The following is a 10,922-nucleotide window of genomic DNA, read 5'->3' on the forward strand; positions in this document are numbered from 1 at the left end:
CTATTATTATTTATTTATTATTTATGTCTATTTTATTCTTACAAGGGGATGCAAGAGAGTCTTGATAATTAAATAAATGAACTAATTTATACAAATAAATTAAATTATTTTAACCGACTTCAAAAAAGGAGGAGGTTATCAATTCAGTTGTATTTTTTTATGTTTGTTACCTCAGAACTCATTTAAAAACCGATTTGAAATTATTTTTTGCGTTCATCTAGGAATGTCTTCAATTAGGTCCCATAAGCACCAAATCAGGTACTGATGATTGGATCTTAAGGAAATCGAGGGAACTCTTCAAATGTCGTAGGGACACCTATAGTAAATTGGATATATTTAGCAGTAACTCGTGCATTTGCTCTTGCAAATTATCATATTTGGTGAAGTGGAACTGATGATGAAGACCACAGTTGACCATCGGATTTACTACTTAATAACAAGTATTTCACGGGTTGAATTTTCATAACTTTAACACATTGCTAAGCAATTTATGCTCCTCGTAATGCATATGGTAAAACGGGTGGTGAAGTACCAGGACTCCTAAATAATTAACGTCTCTGCATCGGAAAAAGTAACCTTTCGTAAAAGGTAACGAGCAGTTGATATTAAAGTATTGTATCTTAGATTATTTACACTAGAAAGCACGAAAAAAAAATTATAAAAACAAATTGAACCGACTACAAAAAACCATGAAAATAATTTTCCAGACTGAAGTCGGTCGGTGCCTCAGCACGAGCCAGCCGGAGTGATTGAAGCCCAACATATAGTGCGTAGGTGTGAGGTAGATGGCTATAGGTCCACTCTTGCTGGCTCGTGCTCGAGTCACCGACCGACTTCAGACTGGTAGAAAATTATTTTCATGGTTTTTTGTAGTCGGTTCAATTTATTGTTATAAGTTTTTTTTGTGATTTATCACTTCTTTTAAACTGAGAAGTTGACTGAACGAATAAGAAGTCCACTTGAAAAGTATCTCGGTGGCAGTGGCAAATGCCAGAGCATCAATTGTGGAACTGGACTTTTTTTTTCATAATACTTTCTGCTCTTAGGATGTGATTGGTCTAGTATTTAGCTACGTGAAACTCACTTCAAAGTATCCATCAAAATGTTCGATTAGTTGACATTTAAAGATGTTAAGTTGTGTGTAAAGTTAAAATGTTTAGCAGCTTTGAAACAAACAATTCAGTCAATTAAGTTGGCTAATAAACTACAAACCAGGCCAGTATTAACGTAAAAAAACCTTGAGTAGATCCTGTTTCAACAGCTCATGACAATCGAGTGGTGCTCTCAAATGTTCATTGAAATTTTTGAAATAATTTAGTGAGATTTGTATTATTTCTTCCATACTACAACATCAACTTCAACGTTTAATTTCAATTTATAATTGAAGTAACTTTGAGATGAACAAAATTATTATTTATGCTTTAAACAAGTACAGCTTTCGAGAGACCTTCGTTTAAGTAATTAAAATTTGTTAGCCAATCGCCTAAAATAATAAAAGCACCGACTCATTCATAACGTTCCGAATCTTCAACCAACCATCACAAAGGAATAATGAACAACAATAATCTTTGAGAACTTCACAAATTTTCCAAATCCTTTCAGCGAAGTTGCTCCGCATTTGTTTATCGCCGAGGGCAATTGCCATTGTTGCAAATAAAATATTTTAAACTGACACAACAATAAACAAACTATTTCTGAACGTGGGGTGCTGATTTAAATCGCAATGGCGTCAAGTTCTAAGCCTCCCTAATAATTTAATTATTGTTCCGTGATACCCTCGAGCCCTTTAATACTGGTAGTCAATAGCAATCAACTAAAAACAATGAAGTAAATTCTGTAGAAGATGAAACCTTAAGAAGTCTTGTTCGTTTAATATTTTGAAATTCATACTAATATTATAAACGCGAAAGTGTGTGTGTGTGTGTTTATACAAACATTTGTCGAAACGATGCGACGAATCGACGTGATTTTTGGCATAGAGATAGTTTATAGACCCGAGAGTTACATAGGCTACTTTTTATCCCGGAAAAATGCACAGCCTCCCGAGGGAACAGCGCGCGATAACCGAATTCCTAACGGGCGAAGCCGCGTGCAAAAGCTAGCATGAAAATACAATCTGGACACTCTAGACAGTTAAAGCAAGATTACTGCCCTGTTTCAGCACCCATTGATTAAATTTATTTGACGGATAAATGTGATGCCGTGTCTTTTTGTTTTGTTCGAATAGACGGAGACGGCATCACATTTATCCGTCAAATAAAATTAATCTATGGGTGGTGAAACATCCCCTACATCTAGTTAACAGTACAGTTATAGTACACCCAGAGTGTGGCTTGCAGTAAGGGTAGGCAGTAGTAGGTAGGTCGTTAAACTCACCGTTTAACGATTTGCCTAGTGACGTTTAGGCAGATCATGAAACTCCTAGGCATATCATGAAACGCCGCCATTTCATAATTTGGCCAGTTTAGGCAGATCATGAAATTCCTAGGCATATCATGAAACGCTGCCATATCGGTTCTGGCTCTTTTCATACTAACCACTCCTCGTTTCGCTCATCGTACTTAATTTTTTCTTTTTTTTCGGCATATCACGATGTAACCGGTATAAGGCTAGAAATATCGATGAATGCGTTGCTCTAATCCATCTGCCGTATTATTTCTCAGGCACATCGTGATATGTCTGGCCAACTTTTAGGCATAATATCATGAACTGGCGCCATTTCATGATATGCCTAGGAATTTCATGATTTGGCGTGTTTTACGATCGGCCACCGACATATACATATATTAGACTAGTAAGTTTTTTTTGTGTACCAGAGATAATGATGAATGGTGTCACATTAACCTGAGAATGTTTACACTGATAAATGATTTCAGGGGTCACTGATGTGCTGATTTTATACGTATTTATTAGCTTTGCCGTAAACAAACCAAAAATTCAAAGTTTGATCTTTTCTCAAATTATTAAAAAATGCCCGAAAACCACAGCAACATACTCGTAAGTTGAAAGTGTTTCAATTGCACATAATACGCTAAGGGAAGAAATCCCGCCACAGTAAATGATTGTCGCTCGGGACCTCGCTGCAGCGGGCACCATTAATTGTGGCGACAGCACAACAAAACACGGACCTATAGTTTAATGTTATATCGAGGGTTTTTATACTGTTTTTCACTGTGCTTCTTTTATTTGGACGCAACACGCTTTTGCTTAGTGACTTCTCAATATTTTTCCGTTTTTTTAATACAGTTAAGAATATGGATTTCTTCGTTAAGTATTCTTGATAGGTATAGCCATAATTATGGCAGTATTAAAGTGTAACCAAACAAGAGCGCGTCGGACACGTCTATAGGATAGGGTTCCGTCGCCATTACAAAAAAATCACAGATACATACCATACTTATTTATTAACTAATATTTTTCCAAGAATTTTGTATTTTGTACGGAAATTTCCAAGTAACTTTCAAAACTTATGCGACTAGATACGCACCACTTAAATGTCTTCCCCAATTTCCACTTAAGCAAAGCAACGCATCAACTATCCACTTAACAATACTAAAACACTACACCGACGTGAAATTGCATATAACAGACAAACAGTAACACACTTAACGGATTATTGCGCTTGCATTTCTGTCATTCCATCGACAAACGAAAAAATAAAATCAAGAGATATAGACAAGAGATAAATAGATCAGATATAGTACAAGCTTTGCTGAGTTTGGGACTAGTCAATTGGTGTCAAGTGTTTTTATTTATTTATTTAAGTTTATTTTTTTATTTACAAACCTTCGTAAGAAAAAAGCAGCACATCAACGTTAGTTAACAATCTCAATATTTACCTACTAAGTAATACGTTTATTACTATTAAGTATGTTTGTCTATTACAAGTAAGTACTCAACCGATCGTAATGAAATATGATATGGAGATAGTTTGAGACCCTAAGAAGGATTAGGTACATAGAATAGCTTTTGTTACCGAAAATTCTATAAATAATAATAAGTGTTTCGACCTGCGAAGAAGATTCTGGCTAGACCACCATAATTTACCACCAGATTGTTTAATTGTCACCGGTTTTACAAGTAGATACATAAGTACACCAAATTTCAGCTTAAAAATATTTACGAACCATTTTTGACCGACTAGCTTTCAAACAATATATTATTCTTGAGGGCCAACTATCTAGGTTACCAATTTCGTTCAAATCCGCCCAGCCATTCTGGCATAAAAGACTGAAAACTCACTCATGACTTTTCGCATTCCTAATTTCAGAAAGATACACATTACCAATATTCTAACAGAGAGGAAAATAATAAAGAAAATATGGTGATGACAGAAGATAAAGACGTAGTTACCTATCCGTTAACTGTACTCTCATAATGAACACGCCAGCCGTACGTATTTAGAAACGTTTCCTTAATTAGTGAAATCCGAGAGATACAAAGTTCCAAACTAACGCTAACACCCCATCAATCCTTTAGTTCGCTCCAAGTCTCCACTCCACTTCTTATAAGGTTTTTCTTTTATTTCATAAGGCTGTAGCCAAACTACTGACGTATTCAATTCAGAAAAATCCTATTTATATTTTAATCAGGCTTTACCCACGGCTTCTTACTTAAACAATTTACCTACTGTCATTAAGTAAAAAATAGAAAATCGTCCACATAAATGACCATTTCGAATTCGGTAAAATGTATACCATCCTAAGACTTAGCAGTTATGGCAGAACTTATAAAACCTACATAGATAGGATATACAGATTACAGCTAAGTCTACTAAAATCAATTATACTTACCTAACCATGTTAGGAAAAAAAAATTACTTCTGAGACCGACATATTTAAATATTGTAAAATAAACAATATTCATAACAGTACCAAAATACTCGTACTTAGTGACGAAATAGAAAATATTGGAAGTCTTAAAAAACCAGTAGACCGGAAAACCTTAGAAAATTAGATTACCTACCCATATTTGTACTGCCAAAATGTAACAATGTGTATGGAAAACGGAGGTGGGAATACTGTTACCTAATATTCTTAACGAACTCGATCACAACATACTTACGAGTGTGTGTGTGAAACACCACACCACTGTAAACGCATTGTTAAAGCAATTTACCTAACGTGATATAGAAACTGTGTGTTAAGCTTACCTGTATACCTAGCCTAAAGATAAATCATGATTAATTACCTACTTATGGTTATGTGAGTGAATTCAACAGCAGTTAAACCTTAGTATGGTTTTGCTCATTGCATTATTGTAAAATGTTAAATTGTTTGTCTATTTAGTAAATAAATGAAAAAAAAAGTGAATTTTGTCAAAATGTAAATATGCTGAAACATAATATTCAGAACCCAATTTATTTCCCTTCCAGACATCCAGCTATTTACGTACTACGTTACATACTCGTACAAACCAATCCACTGCTTTAGCGTGAAGGAGTAACAAAAGCGTGCACGCACGCATACTGACTAACGTTGCATTGTAGGATAGAATATGTGAAATCTTGTGAGCAGCGCCAGCCCTAGGGGAGGTCAAGTGGAGCGTCCGCTCTCTAGGCGCCAGATGGCAAGGGATGCCATTTTCCAGTTTCCAGTGCAAAATAAAATTACGATGGCGTCTTTTCAGAGGCGTGAAAGCAGTATAGATGTAGACAATCACGCTTAAACGTGCCTTGATCAAGGGCTAGAGCTGGCGCTGCTTGCGAGTGTGTATTTGTTATTAGCTTTTTCCCGCGGCTTCGTCCGCGGGGAATTCGGTTATCGCGCGCTGTTCCCTCAGGAACTGTGCGTTTTTCCGCGATAAAAAGTAGCCTATGTTACTCTCTGACCCACAAACTATCTCTATGCCAAAAATCACGTCAATTCGTTGCTCCGTTTCAACGTGAAAGACGGACAAATATTCAAACACTGTCGCATATTTATAATATTAGTATGGAAGTATGGATTCTTTTACGCATAGCTTAATATTGAAAATAACTGATAAGCTACATTCCTCTTCAGTAATTCACGGAATAGGGACATACGAACGTAAAATCTTGAAGCCTCAACCGCTAGCTATCTAAAAGACAAAAGAAAAGCTTTGCACGAATCTTCCTATAAACAATGTAAACTTATTTATTTATTTTAAGTTTTGGAAAATCCTACGGGAATTTAGTACTTTTAGGTACCTAGTTTATAATCCCGGAATCTTCATTTATGTGTCAGACAAATTAATTGACTGCTTAACGCAAGGAAGACCCTTGTAAAGGCTTGTAATAAATAAATGATTGAATCAGAGTAGCAAGATACGATGTCACTGGCACGTAATCGATTGTCTCAACAATGTTATTTTATTCTAAACAATAACTTAAGACTTACTAAACACAATGCTTAAAACAATAAAAAATTGTTGATTACATCGTTGTTTCTATTAATGATGAGATGACGAACACAATTGGCGTCAACAAAAATTGTTTTTGGTGTTTTTGTAAACACCAAACTTGCTTTTCTAGTATCTATCTATTTTGGGAGCTAAACATCTGTAAAGGCTTTAACTTTTTATACACGTATGTTAGCGCGTGCGTGTGTGTGTGTGTGTGTGTGTGTGTGTGTGTGTGTGTGTGCTTTCTTACATTGCTCTTTCCTGTATTTTTATTCAGATGTTTATGGGCGGTGGTAATCTCTTACCATCAGGAGACCCTCTTGCTCGTTTTCCATCCAGTTGAATAAAAAAAACATCTACCAAATCTACTTAATACTTCATGTGTGCGAAGCCACAGATAAAGACTAGTGTACATATTACATGTCTAAAAAATAGGAATTTGGTAGACTCCATTATGTCCCGTAACCTCTACCAGTTTGGCTCCAAGTACAACTTCAGCGCATTTGCTGCGATCAAATAACGAATAATCGGCTTTCATTAGGGCTCGCTGCTGATTTCTCTAAGGAAGTGATCGATTTGCAGCTTAAACTGAGTTTCATTCGTTCGATTACGCTGAAGTGGCTTTAATACTTTCCTTTGCATATTTATTGAAACTACCAGCCAACATGGCCCCTAACAACTCGATTTCCATCAGAGGCCTTGTTGTCTAACGAACTCGAAATCGCAGTCGTTTACCACCACAACTTTCTGCCACACGCTATAAGATGAGATAGCGCTCGATTGTTTTATGCGATAAACGCTGCGTTAAACGCAATGCGTTTGACGCACATCAATTTTGTATCAGATAATCTTATTACCGAACATTGTCTTACGTGGTGAGCGCAGCGGCAAGCGCATAGATTATCTGATACAATATTGATGTGCATTAAACGCATTGCGCTTAACGAAGCGTTTATCGCATAAAACAACCAAGGGCTTCATGCATGCGCTCGCCGCGTAATAGTAGATTATTGTCTTGGCCTGGAAGTAGCCAATTGCTGGCTGAGTATGAGTATTAAACGGACGAGCTTGCGAGTCCGTTTAACAAATACGAAGCCAGCAATTGCTATTCCAGTCGAGACTAATATAAAGCTTTTCTCAAAAATGATGAATAATTCTGAAATAGCCTAAACTTTTTCTCAAAGTATATCATAACATTTAATTTTATTCCAATTATTTTTCTTATGCTTTACCGCCTTTTTTCATTAAAAATAAACTGCAGGTGTATTTTTCCACCAAAAACACCACAAGCTGTTTCAGACCCAATAAAAAAAGTCCGAAGTTCCAACAAAATATTTGATACCGTCCATTAGATTTGGCTGTATACGACTTGTGCCAACATTTCCATGGCCTTTCTAACTTTTTTAAAAATTTGTGACTGATTTCAGGCGCGCTAATTTATTATTGTCGAGCTAGCGCGCCTGCAATCTTTTTAACTTTTTAATTTTTCGCTGACCATAAACTATGCACTTCAGGTACCTTAAAAAAAATATTTTTGAAGTTTTTCTGTACCATTTTGTCGGCATAGTTTACATATATATCTGTGCAAAATTACAGCTTTCTAGCATTGATAGTCCCTGAGCAAAGCCGCGGACGGACAGACAGACAGACAGACAGACATGGTGAAATTATAAGCGTTCCGTTTTTGCCATTTTGGCTCCGGAACCCTAAAAATGGCAATAGGCAGTTGCAGTAGGAATGCAGCCCGTCTGTACTGACCCTAATGGTTGCCTAACTAAAATATTCAGTCAATCCACAATACTGGGGAGGCTACTACGAAATTTAAAAATCGAAGTTCGTATCGTACCGTCCCTCTCACTCTCGTATTAGATAAATATAAGCATAAGCAATAAGCAATCCGCACAACGTTTATTGCAGAATTGGGTAAGTAACAATAATAAGATATGACACACATCTAGAAATGTACATGATAACTCTGCCAATCTATTAATTATAAATACATGTATGTTACAGTACAGAACCCTAAACACATAAAGTCGATTTTAAAACAATCTTATGATTTTCACCGATTAAAAGTGCACTTTAGAAATATATAAGTATGTTATCTTTAACAGCGATAAAAAAGCGCTAAGCGGTAAGGAAGCAGGATAAGATATGGATTTCAACTAAAATTATTGGCGATTCTGCAAACCTCCGTTCCACTTCGCCTTAATGAAAGAGCACTAGAAGAACATAATGTAGCACACAGCCATAGAAGAATGTAAAGAGCAATATAATGTAGTTATACATTATATTATATAAGTACTAAATTGAGCGACAAATTGGAATCATTATCAACACCAATAACATGTAAACATAAAAAATATGACAACCGTTGCCACAGTAAATGGGTCGGTGAAGTAATTTTTAAGTAGGCTACTCTCCCAACGGTTTTGGCTCCAAAGCAAACAGCCATTTCGCGACGAGCGACGACGACAAATGGCCACTACTTTCACAAAGCTTCTATCTTCGGAATGAGCTGTATTCAAGCAAAGTGTTCCAGAGAACGGCAAAAAATACTACGGATTCCTCAGTGTTTATTGTTCACAAATTAGTACATAAGACTTATCTTTCAATGTATAGTTTCCATAATTGTGTTGGAGTATTAGGTGTGCATCAAATCTTGTACCTCAGCGACCGAGCTTTCCTAAGGCTAAAACTCGAAAACTCGCGTTTTCCCAGAGATAAAACCAAACCAGATCGAGTTCATCCCCAAAAACCCCTAACTAATCTAAACCAAATTTCATTGAAATAGTTAGAACCGTTTCCGAGATCCCCGAAATATACATATAAACAAACAAGAATTGGTCGTTTAAGGGTATTGATATTTATTTATTTATATAAGTAAGGTATTTTTCTCCAATGCATGGGATTCCAGAAATATAATATATGGAAAATAGTCAAAATACCACAAACGGGACTTATCACGCTAACTAAAACACACGAGTAATATTATTTACCTCGACGTTTCGACCACATTACAGAGGCCGTGGTCACGAGTAGACTGAAGTGTACAGGGTGTCAAGTCTGCCTAGCAGCGCGAGTCCTTCGAACTACCCGCACTTGATCACAAAAAGGACTCTCGCTACATCTACTTAATAAGTTTCAACAGTATAGTTCTTATAGTTTCGGAAAAAAAATGGCTTTGACATACAGACGGACAGATAGATAGACAGACATGACGAATCCATAAGGGTTCCGTTTTTTGCCATTTGGCTAAGGAACCATAAAAATCGGAATAAAAATCAATACACAGTATTTTCGACGGTATTCTAAAACTTGGAAAATAATAAATCAAATGCCAAATTACAAAAGTTTTACTGGTTGAAAGTTTGAAAAGAAGGAATGAAGCGGGGAAAACAAACACACGATATATTAGTTATAAGTAAACAAACATTGTTTTGAATTAAAAAAGTACGTATGGACGCTTGCTGTACTCTGTACTAGGCACTCTACTAATTGAAATTCATAAAAAGTTGAAATGAATGATTAATTTTGTACTAAAGAAAATTTCCTTACGTGTGTCTTTAAATTACCTCATCCTCATCATCAGCAGTCAGAAGACGCCCACTGTTGAAAAAAAGCCTTCCAATGAGGGCTATCGCGTATGAATTCGCCGCTAGAGGCGCTAGTGTAGCGTGAGGTCTCCGAAATGTGAAATCTCATAGTTTTTGGGTTAGCTACGCGGGTTTATTTATAATTAGAATAATTTTGTGAATATTTTGCATTACCTGAAATTAATTATAGCAATTATGCGTTACGGGACAATGAATGTCTGTGTTTTGAGACAGTTTTGTCTTTCGGAAATTTTTGTCCTCCCTTTTTTCCGAACAAAACGGGACTACGCAACACTGTGGTTGCTCGATATTTTTATGGTACGGTTTTAAGGTGTATTTAATATGATTTTAACTTACACTTTGTTTTCACACAGACTTTGAAAGCCACACTTAAAAACCTCACGCAACAGTGGCGCCATCTACAAAGACAAAAAACGACAGCCCTCAATCAACTCCTACCTGCATTCACCGTTTGCCTTTTGTCGACTCAGTCCTACTGGATAGATTACCAACGCTGCATCTTTTGGTTCATGGTCGCCACTTCACCTTTCTCTCCAATGGTACCTACTTGACCTTTTTTTCGAACGATGTGGTCTATCGCCACTTCAGCTTTTTTTAATTACGGACTGTAGGTAAATAACTTATATCCATACTATGTACTTACCTACAATTCGCAGATCGAAAAAGTTGAGCAGGTTTCTCTTTAAAAAGTTCACGGAGTTATTTGCTCACTATACTCGAATATATGTATAGGTTCATAATTAATTAGTAATAGGTATGTCTGATTTTATGTTACTATTATATAATTCGGTTATTTATCATAACACATAAATTTTACCCTGAGTAAGATTTATTATCTTTAGCATTCTAGGCGTTTTGGTGTTATACTGTAAGCCTAAAATGTAAACTGTTATAAATAAATAAATAAAATAAATAGCATTTAGGTTTATTAAGCAATATACA

The sequence above is a fragment of the Choristoneura fumiferana genome, chromosome 6 (assembly GCF_025370935.1).
Source record: "Choristoneura fumiferana chromosome 6, NRCan_CFum_1, whole genome shotgun sequence".
In the NCBI taxonomy this organism is placed as follows: Eukaryota; Metazoa; Arthropoda; class Insecta; order Lepidoptera; family Tortricidae; genus Choristoneura; species Choristoneura fumiferana.